Source organism: Scophthalmus maximus, chromosome 8 (assembly GCF_022379125.1).
Source record: "Scophthalmus maximus strain ysfricsl-2021 chromosome 8, ASM2237912v1, whole genome shotgun sequence".
Lineage (NCBI taxonomy): Eukaryota > Metazoa > Chordata > Actinopteri > Pleuronectiformes > Scophthalmidae > Scophthalmus > Scophthalmus maximus.
Genome location: NC_061522.1, coordinates 8,724,167 through 8,735,942, shown reverse-complemented (window position 1 = coordinate 8,735,942; position 11,776 = coordinate 8,724,167).

Genomic DNA, 11,776 nt, shown 5'->3' with positions numbered 1-11,776 from the left:
GCTGAGACGTGGGGTCCGCGGCGGTCCTGCCTGTGAGGAAAGCAGATGTTTTCACTCGGGGGTGTGCCAAGTTTGCAGAGCAACCTTCAGCTGCTTGGAGGTCAGGTCTTTAATAAGGGGGCTGGGCACGGGACACTTTGGAGGCAAATGCTTCAACTTTGATACAACAACATATTAATTATGACGGTAGACCATAGGGCAGAGGGTTGTAGCGGAACATCCCACCCCACTGGTTCGGAGCCTCCATCAAGCCGACATCAGCCGTGGCTGGCTGGCAGCTTCGGTGCTGTCCCAGCACTAGCCTTCCTCTTTCAACCAGACCCTCATTGATGCGGAGGCAGCAGTTTGGATCGGTTCAACCACAACTGACTAACTGTTATGGCTGAGGTGATATCCAAAAGTAACGGTTGTATTTCAATTAAAAACCACATTATGGTATCAATGGATTAAATGACAATGTATAATGTTTGCAGTGACAAACCCAGAGAGAATTATCAACTGACTGGCCATTTAACATAAACTATTATATTCAAAATGAATTTTCATGCATTAATGGGACAACTGACAGGAACTTAGATGTGGGAGAAATGGGTAAAGACATGCAACCAAGGTCCTTGTCAGATGTGGTACTTGTGGCACATGGTTGCTGCTCGGACCCTCTCTGTGGAGCTTCTTAGTTTGTTTTTGGCTCAAATTTGCTGTTTGGTTTTCTCTTACCGCTCTCACCGGCATCATTTCCCGCTGCATTGGAGAGATGTTCTCAGCAAAGACAGCTCTGATGCCACACGCACAGACAGCTAGAAATAGTTTAAGTCTAACTACATTGCGGAGCATTTAGGTGCTTAATAGTCCAATATTTCCCCCAAGAGCCAGTGGAGAACAAAAACAGAGTGAATATTGTACTCACATTCACCAGGGGGCCAGAAACACAACTTCAGACTAGAATGGCACCTTCGCCAAGGCTGAGCAATCCTACAGGATTGTCTAATTCTTATAATAAGAAATATAAAAGTAAAAAAGGAAGTGGTCTGAGAACCCAGATTACTTATTTGTCATAAACAAAGTAAATATTAAATAAAAGGAAATCCCTTGATCTGCCCCTTAATCCACCTCTGCACCGAAATGTGATGGGTTCTCCCCTGAAGGCCTCATCCCTTCAGCGTGTTCGGTGGAAAGCGGTCTAATCGTAAATCTGCAAAGAAATGAACAAACCAAGCGACACAGAGACACGGGTGAAAACATAACCTCCTTTAGCAGAGGTAATAAAGGATAAAGGATGTTGCTCTGTATCTGCCGAATGTGGAAAAAAAAGCATATGTTTGCTGACAACTTTATAATGTGGTTTTATGATGATATTGTGAATTCAGCTTGTTACACTGCCCCAGGTGGCTAAAATCAGAACTGTACGGCCACTCCCAGAACAATCAACAAATCACTGCTCTTCTCCAATCCCTGACGTTCTCACCAACCTGCCGTATGAATCATGCTTGAATCACTCTGTGACTGTGTAAAACCTGTGCTGCATGAAAATGCAGAGAGCCGATGTAAGTGAATATCTAGGCGCTGATATCAGGCTGATATTTGACAGGTGGTGAGAGAGAGAGAGGACTCCAGTGGGATGCTTTTGTTGCTCTGTTAATAAGTGAAGTAAAGTCACTCAATTCAGCTTCAACAACAGTTACTTTTTTAACAGCACGCCATCACAGCACCGACATGTGCTTCGGTTGTTTTCTGTGCTTAAAGAGTGTTGATAAAGGACAGTTTGAAAAGCTGCAGAGGTGCATGAAATAGGACAATTAGTTTCATCATGGAGCCACAATGATTACCCCCCCCCCAAAAAAAAGTGATCCTAAGACTTTATCACTTCCCAGCCCGATGAGTTAAGAAGGGAGTTTCACCTCATTTCAACCTTTGCATTGATTTTCGAGAGAGTGGGAGATCTGGGGATTACTTTGGAGAGCAGCAATGAAGACCGAGCTTACTGGGCCTTTTTTGTATTTGGCAAATGGGCTTGACAAAGATGGAGGAGACAAAATCTAGGGCTTACAGCTGCGGCACCCAATCGGGGGGAACTTGAAAGCAGCGCTGGGATGGGAAGCTGGGAGACCGGGTACCTCATTTAGGAGTGGTGAATTTGGACAGGGGGCATGGGGAAATGCTTAAAGTAAACCACAGAGGCCCCAACAATCATCAGGAATTGAGACATTTTAAACCTTTAACGGGGGACTGTGATCAAAGCGGCAACGGATCCTCACTTGAGTGCGAAAGCGGGACCGGAGGGAAAAGAGGGGATTGCGGGGGGATCATGGCAGGTTGAAAACATAAAATCAGCACATTAGCTTTATAAGGGCGTCAGAATATAGGATGATCGGGGGATCATTGGACCCACGGGAAACCAAAGAGAATCCAGTATGTACCAGGCTGAGCGGAGGAAAAAACCAGGCCACTGCTGACAGAAAAACCTCCCTTATCAAAGATGCAGTCAGAGTAGAGAGTTATGTTGCTTAATTCCCACAGAAAATAACTTTGCACACAAGTTTGGCTTGAAAACTGTAACATAACAACTGTATGTCTATGCTGCCAGTTGCCGAGAAGTCCAAGTGCCGACCGTACACTTTACTGCTTCGTGTCAGAGTCTCAAATGAGCAGCTCTCGCCAAATCAAACTTTTCCGTCCAAAGTTCAGCTTCAAAGTCATTTGCGAACTCATTCCATCTAATTAGCGAGAAAGAGCGCGAGAGAGACCCTATAAAACAGTTCTTCCCTTTACCTGGCCACGCCGCATTCTATGATCTATTGCCTTCCAAGTCCAGGTATGTGCCTCACGTCTCCTTCCCCTTTTAAACCCACCTCAAACAGAGCACAAATTAGCCAGGTCCCCCCCCCCCCACCCCCCTTGCTGCAGCCTCTCCCAGTCGCAGGGCTAATGCAGAGGAGCACTAGCCCTGGGTAGCAGGGGTTCTCGCTATGCTGAATTATAAATCAAACAAGCGCTTACATGAGACCGCTCGCTAATTACATGTTCACTTCGCTGCTCTTGCTCCTTCGCGTGTCACTTTGTACTGGCGAGCCTCGCTGGGAGGCAGGGCAAGGTACAGAGACCTGCAGCTGACTTTGGGATAATCATGTCTAAGTGACCCAGCGAAGATGACAGCAATTATTTTCCTGTGATTACCCCGCGCCTCATTGATGTTAATGCCCACCACTTGCTCACACTTTGGGCTCTGTCCTTGGTGTGTGTGTGTGTGTGTGTGTGTGTGTGTGTGTGCTAACGTGCCCAGGAGAGGGGCCAAACTGCACGGTTACAAAAAGCAGCTCATGCGTCTCATCTCCGCTGAACCTTCAGCTTAAGATATTTTTATCTGCAAAATCCCTCCTCTCCTGCACTGTATTTGTGACTTCCTCATCCCCTTCATGTCCTCTGAGTGTCATTCTCCTCCACCCCCCCCCCCCCCCCCCCCCCCCCCCCCCCCCCACACACACACACCCACCCACCCACCCCAGTCTGCGAGGCAAACCAATTCATCACCAGCCAAAGGCGGGCCATCACTTTTTGTCGGTTTTCTACGCTCTCCCTCCATAAGTTGCTCTCCTAATGAAAGGGGGCGCTGCGTCCCAGCCGGTCCACAGAGAGTTAAGGGGGCAAGAAGTCCAGTTCCAAGCCCAACTTGGGGAGGTAATTACCCCTCAGGTGGACCGCGGAGAGGAGCCCTGCCAGCCGGCCAGAGCAACTCACATTGTGGACTCTCGCTCGCAGGCCCGTGGCCCAGCCCCCATCGTTAGGAGGCCCCTGAAGCTGGATGTCACATGACCCGGACAGGGGTGATGCGAAGGGGTCGACTCAGCAAGCCTTGGCCTGGGAAGCCTGTATTGGCGAAAGGATCAGAGGACTGGTGCCAAACTCAGCAGAGGAGAGGAAGAACGGGGAGATGGAAGAGGAGGGGCTTTGACAGGAAGAGGAATGAAGTGTCAGGGAGAGATAAATAACGAGGGGGAAGTGGGCAGCGGGTGACCCGTGGCAGGGCTGCCTCGTAGGGACAGTGACCGGCTGACCTCCGGTCGGGCTCTCGCAGGGGCCGCCCACTGGTCACCTACATCTACGCTGTCACATCACACGAGAGGCTGGAGGTGTAGAGTCCCAACACGAAGGACTACAGAGATGAGAGATGATCATCAGCAGACAGAGCTGAAAAATAATAAATGCAATGTTGAAAAGTTCTGGCCAGAGGTTGAGCTTGGGGTCAAGGTATCGAAGGACACAAACACACACACACACACACACACACACACACACAGACACACACACACACACACACACACACACACACACACACACACACTTACATACTTTTACTTTTTAGATTATGTGCCATTTACAAGGCAGGAGTTCAATTTTCCAGTAATGCAACTTTGATGTAAGTATCTGAATAATCTTTCCACAATCAAATACACTCTTTTAAAATTATCATGTTGAGACATTAGAATTTCTTGAAGGCATTCCGGGGGTTTGGGATGAGAGGTTCCGCTTTTTCTTTTCTTGTTCATAAAATGATCACATTATTCTCTACTCTAATTTTCAAAACTCTTAACATCCAAAAAACAAAACAAATTTAAAATCAAACGTTTGCTGGAAAAAAAACTCTCTCTGGCATTTTTTTCCCTCTTCTTCTACCCTTCTTTTTTTTTATCATGCATCAGTGTCTGAGTTTCTAATGTAATTTACTTCAGTGAGATGCCTGAGATGCCCATCATTCTCTCTATCTGCTCCCGGTGTTATTGATCCTCCTCTCTGACCAATTGGAGATCTGCCTCCACAGGAGCTGTTGCATCCATATCTGCACCACTGGACCAGACCCAGCGTCCGTCCAGCCACAACAGCACTTCTTCACTTAGGGTATGAAATGAATTGTGTCTTTTTTTGGATGCAGGGTCCTTTTAAGAAAAAATATCATCATTCACAATCAGTGGTCAGTGTTCACACTCCTACCCATCACAAACTTGTTCTGAATAACTGTCTCACCTCGTCACGCTCTCTAAACTTTCGGTGACAAGATACATCACTGCCCCTCCGAGATTATGTACTTTTCATAAGAGTCAAAGTGTGTTAACATTTAGCCTGTTGACACATACTGTTTTATTTTGTATACATTAATTCGATGGCTATAGCTTTTATGTGTACATGATTCTACTCTGCTATAGTTATTATGTTTTGTTTCATTATTGCTATTATCATTTTACAAATTGTTACATGTTTTTTTGGCTCTGTCATTTTGTCAATAAAATCCATTGATGTCAACTGCTCTCACATGATAACATGTCATTTCTAATATGGGTTGCCTTTTACCTTTTGCCGCACAAGGATGGTGATGTTTTGTATTTTTCTTGAGGCCAACAAATCCAAAGAAAAGACAGAACCAACACTGAATCAGTCCAACTATTTTTTTTGTATTGTATTTTTTCTATATATAGATAATATTAGGAAAAAAAGACACTGTTCATTTTGTCTTTTTTATTGGATTTGTTGAAAACAACAAAGGTATGGAATACCATACCATGGTTTAAATTCTTTTCTTGTTTAGTTTAGTAGTAGTCTATCTTTGGATGATTTCACTGTCGTAGTTGTTTTGAATCTGAATATCTGCCTCACAAAAAGAATAAAAATATCATCCTATTATTTACCTACAACATGCTTGAAATTTCTCTCTCGTGAAAGATGTCAGCAAAGTAACAATTTCAGGCTGCGGACTTTAGATTCATTAAAACTGATGGGTCACAGTGAGTAATCTGATTGCTTGTTGGATCGATGCAATAGGATCCAGGAGAGTTGTAGCATTAGTTTGGCTCACAATCACAGTCTTGATTAGACTGTAGTTTGTGGTCTGAAGGGGCCCCTGGGAAACAGTGGCTCACTACTGTAAGACAAGAGGGCCCAGTTGAGAAGTTTATGATTGTGTGTGTGTGTGTGTGTGTGTGTGTGTGTTTGTAAAGACAGAATGTGTGTGTGAATGGGGCTCTGTGCACTCCTCCAAACGCATCATTTGCCCAAGGCAGTCAAATGAACCCTATCCCATAATAGTCATGGCTCTGCCCTGAGGAGAGGTGACAGCAGGCCAGGCCCAAGTCGTCATGGCGATGGCCCGTGCAGAAAGTCGATACTCGGAGAGTAGGGGAATTGAGGGGAGGGAGCAGAGCAAGGGTTGGAGCAAGAGCAGATCAATTTTGCTGTTTGATCTTGCACAGGCTCTGAATAAATGTATATTTTAAGACATCCCCCCCCCCCCACACACACACACACACACACCCCCCCCACCCCCCCTCTCTGCGCAAACATTGACATTCTTCATGTTGATTCTTGACTTTTGTGGATAGAGACTTGATTTTATCCAACATCATGGACTTGTTATTCCTGCAGTGGTTTTTTCCTGTACTTCTGCAGCCAGGCTGAGGTGGCTGGGCACGGGCAGGACACTGAAGGTTGCGGCCACAACGGATGCTCGGTCTTCTTGGCCCACTGCTGCACAAACACAGACGGCAACTATTCTCTGGCCACCGTCCACCATCACACACACACACACACACACACACACACACACACACACACACACACACACACACACACAAACGCACATCATCCACACCCATCCAAAGTCATCTGGACACACACTAGACTAGCAGTTTTCTCTCCATGGGTGACTCCTTCACTTTCTGACCACACAGTCAAGGAGACTTTGAGGCACAGTGTGTCTGCACACTTCACCTACTCCTCGTGTACACTTGAAGCTCAAGACACACGCAGGAGAAAAGACAAACATTATTTTTTTATTCAAAGCGCAGTGATGCAAGAGTGATGTAAAATGCTCCAATGTTTGGACGGTGCCAAATAGCAACGCACACATGGTAAACAGTGTTGCGTGTGGCTGTGCCTCGGCTCCTGCGCTGCTGTCGGAACAAACTGAATGAATGTTGACGTTAGAGTGAAACACAAAAGGCCTGGGAGTCTCACTACAAGTCCACATTGAATTTACAATTTTCCAGTCTTGACATTAGAAGGTAATGGCAAAGTTCATCGACACATTGGCGGTCTCTGGGTTTAAAATACCCTCCACAAAGTGCCAAAGGTCTTGGAGGATTTGGCCCATTTACAGCCCTCCTCTGCTCCTCCTACTGCACGGCTATCCATGCCACATCCCTCAAGTCCTTTTTGTCCTTGATCTGGTTTAAATAACAAGCACTGCTGCCATAATTATGCTTTTATCTCATTTAACATCACTGGATTAAAGTGTTTCAAGGATTTACAGATTGGAAATAAAGAGGGATTTGAGCGAGAGTTAATGAATTATGCCGACTGGACATGTGTCTGAATTATTTATAGTCTGTATGATATTAAAGCTATGTGGTGATTACCAATTTAAATATCTTGAGAGGCAGTTTTATTATGTTCTGTGCAGGATATATAAAAAATAAATAAAAGAAAACTGCTACTTGTCAGGCCATGCCTCTGTAATGTGTGTTCAAAAAGCATATTTATTGCCTCATTGCTTCATATGCATAAATTATGTAATTGACTGAGTGCAAAACTGTTTATTTTTGTCAAACATATCACAAGTGCTACAACACTCGATTAAGGCTCAAAATTGAATTAAAGGGACATGAAGTCCCAGCAGCAATGAGCAAGGTACTCAGGTTGTTCTAATGTTTTAAAGGTTTGAAAGTAATTATTTTCTTGCAAATTATCAGCAACGAAGATCTGATGTCTACATAATTAATCCTATACATAATAAAGAACAAGTTCTTATTGATTGTGACATTAAAAATACACCATGGCCCAAAGACAAGGAAAAGGACAAAAGCTAATGCAACGCTGAGAAGATCTTAAAATGCTCAGGAAAAGTTTTTAAAAAAATGGTGACATCTGTCGATGAAGATTATTATTCGTAAGATTATCATATGTTTTATACAATTTCTAGTTAAAAAAAAACCTGGCAATTATTAATTTAGAAATGTAAAGTAGCATGACATGTAAAAACTCAAGTAAAGTACAAGCACCTGAACCTATACTTCTGTACAGTACTTATACTTAGTACAGTCAAACACAAGTCTAATGTACTGCACAAATGTACTAGGGCTATATGTTCAGTTATGATCAGCTGAGCAACACACAAAATTATATTTTCTCATTTTTAAGTCAAACTCAAACACTCAAATATACGGTGTTAGTGGATTTAACTCAAATGTAGATGGCTTTAAAAAAACAAGGATGTCCCTCATCTCAATTTCACTTAGTCAGTATAGGAGTACCTCTAGAGTATGTCTGCACGTATGTGTGTGTGTGTGTGTGTGTGTGTGTGTGTGTGTGTCTGTGTCTGTTTTATTCCACCAAAAGACTTAAATCTCTCGAGCAATTGAATTTTAAAGCAAGGTAATAAAACCGAATGATCCGCACCTAGAGGAATATTTGACATACGGAGAGAATCCGGCTACTTATGGGATTCCACTCTGTCAATATGGATCTTAATACCCCACTCAGCCTTTCCATTTTATGTCGGCTGTGTGTGTGTGTGTGTGTGTGTGTGTGTGTGTGTGTGTGTGTGTGAGTGCATACAAGTTTTCCTCCTTTCTGGGAAGTACTCTCTATGAGTGTATACATTTTGTATTCTACTGTTCTACTGTAGTGCGTGTGTGTGTGTGTATATATAGGATCCTCCTAGGAGCTGCTGTGGACCATAGCCTGCGACCTGCACCGGCCCCCGGCAGCAGACTGTGAGCTAATAACACAGCGGCGGGGCCTGCAGGACTGCCTGTGTGTCGGCCCCAGTGCACCGCAGTGCCAGCGTGCCGCAGCTCCCCACCCCGCCTGACCTCTGACCTTGGCCTGAGCTAATGAGCGGGTAGGACGGCTGCGCTGGGGCCTTACAGCAGCTGAGCTTTACTGCAGGTTCCAGATGATGACATTCGTCCTCATCGCTGAAAGAATGCGAAGGAGGCAGCTCAGAGTGGATGTTTCAGTCTAGAGAGGCTGCAGGTAAACATGCACATGCATGCACGCACACACATACACACACACACACACACACACACGCACGCACAGCACAGGTGCATTAATAATTCACTTACATTAATTATGACATGCCTGTATCTCAGTTTGGTGCCATTGCTGAGGGCATGTTAATGTGACTATGTCAATGAGGACCCCCACTTCCATTTCTTTTTCTCTCCATCCTAATCCCCCTTCATGGGACCAGCCACTGCTACCAGCCAGCCTGAGCCACAGGGACCTAATTAACACAGCATAAATTATGGGATGCTGATAAAGCAGTCACCGGTGCCGTCGCAGGGCAGCACGCCGCTGTGCCGGCTTTCTCTGTCCACACAGCACACCGACGCGGCCGACTGTGTTTACTTGGTAGAGTGGATCTATTTCGCTTGCTTGCAGAGCTGTGGGAGAGCGCTGTGTGTACATGTGTGTGTGTGTGTGTTTGTGTGTGTGTGCGCGTATCTTCATCTATAGCGGGCCAACGCCACCTCAGTGAGGGTGTGATTAAGTCCAGCCTGGCAGTTCACTGAGGCTGTGCTAATTACAGCTCCACACATTTTAATAATTTCACAGCAGACTTTAGTCATGTAGTCTTACGAAAGAACAATTAGAAGAAGTAGTGGATTTTTAATATAAATCACTGTGATTAAGATTATTTGCTCGAATTATAAAGGAATAGTTCAACATTTGGGGAAATACGTTTTTTAAATTTTTTTACAGTCAATATAATACCAATTTTATATCTGTAACTATTATGGGACTATCTGGGGATCTTTGCTCACAATGACGACAAGGCTCCAAGACGTCACTGTGCACAGCCATGAAATAATCCGGCATATTTATATGCATATTTATTATATTTTCATCATGTACTACAAGTATGGGAAAATGGACTGTATTAATATGGCACTTTTCTAGTCTTATGGACCACCCAAATCGCTTTACAGTACCAGTCACATCCACCCATTCGCACATACATTCATACAGCGCTTCTATGTACAGCGCTTTTTACCCTGCCTGCACAGCTGTCAGGGGCACTTTAGGCTTAAATGTGTTGCTTGACCACACGCTGACTGGAGGACTCGGGGATCGAACCAGCGACCCTCTGGTCAGTGGATGACCCGCTCTTTCTCCTGAACGCCTGCCACCTATAAATACCACCTTTTTGTGTCCGGGTATCTGTACAACCACACCATGTCTACCACCAAACAGCCTCATGCATTTCATTTGCAGAGTAATGTATAATATTAAAGGATTCATTTGTGTTAAAACATTATGCCAATGTACTTTACAACAGATTTTGTATTTGTTCCTCTTGCCTTTACTTGACATGCAAGTTTTTGTTTTAAGACACGCATGCCTGATACCCCTTCCTTAACCTTCTGAAACATTTTTTCCACCTTATGCCTTTCAGAAATTTTCTTCTCAAAACAATACATTTCCAAACACAGTTCCAGTCGGTTTGCTTGTCAGGCCCGTAGCCGTTCTGCGCGGACGTCGAACCTGTGCGCAGTGCTCATAATAGATGTCAAAACATAAACACAATGTAATATTCAACTCACACGTATTGCTTTTTCTCATTTGCCACCATGGACAACAACCAAGGCTGGCTGCTTTGGGTTTGGGGGGAAAAAAATTCCAATAAATCTCTGAGTAAGGAACGTATGGAATCCAATCCCCCAAAATGTATTAGTGCTCTTTTTTTATCCACTCCTCTTCTTCTAGCATGAGATAAATAGAAAAGTAGACAGGGATTGTAAAGTATGACTTGTATTCTTGGACTGTGGATATCTGTATTTGTGTTCACAGAGAAGAAGAAGCAGCTCTCGGACAGTGATCAAGAATGACACTACACTGCAATAACAGGAAGGCCCTCGGCTAATACGAACTCCTCGGTGAAGTCCCAGACGTTCGGATGTATCATTAAACAAACACATGAAGCCACACTGGAAACATGGTGGCACTGCTCCTTCGGGGGTCTACTGTGCACACACACACGGAAACCATGCTATTGTTGGTAATTCCCTGTGAAGCCGGTCTCACTGTAAGAAACGTAATATAAAATAATCCCTTGTAGTGTGTTTGCACGAGCCTTTGCATCCTCACAGTCCTTTTTTAGGTCCCTCTTCAACTTGATCCCGAAAAAACAAAAGGCCATTTCACCCACGAAAACATATTAACGTTGCACGGCCAAGCAAGGAAGGGAAGGGGAATTCACAGTAAAATCGAAATGGCCCCAAACAACTGTGTGTGCCCTCCCTTGAAAGTACTTCTAAATTGATGTTGAACAGTTCGGCTCCAAAGGAAACATGTCAGATTATTGCATTACGGCAGGTTAGAATTCCCCCCACTGTGGAAGAAATGGGATTCACTGACCGGTAAAATGATGTCTCCAGAAAGTGATTTTTTCCCCCCTTCTTTTTTCCCAGAGCCACTTCACTCCTCAGCAGAACGACTGTTAAACCTGTGCCATGCACATTTCACGACTGTCAGGCCGGTGGAAACTCAGCTCCGGAGACAAACACAGAGGGATTGGGCCAATAACGTATTTCAAGTGTGGCAGAGGAGTGTGGTAAGCAGTGTCGGGAGAGCCGGTTGACATCAGATGAGCTGTCTCCTTGTGTCTCATAAGCTTACTGCACAAATACATTAGAGGAAGTGCTCTGTAAACACAGCTGCCAATGTCCCGACAGAAAGAAGACAATGAAAACAACACTGTAAATGTTGAAAGTGGCAACACATT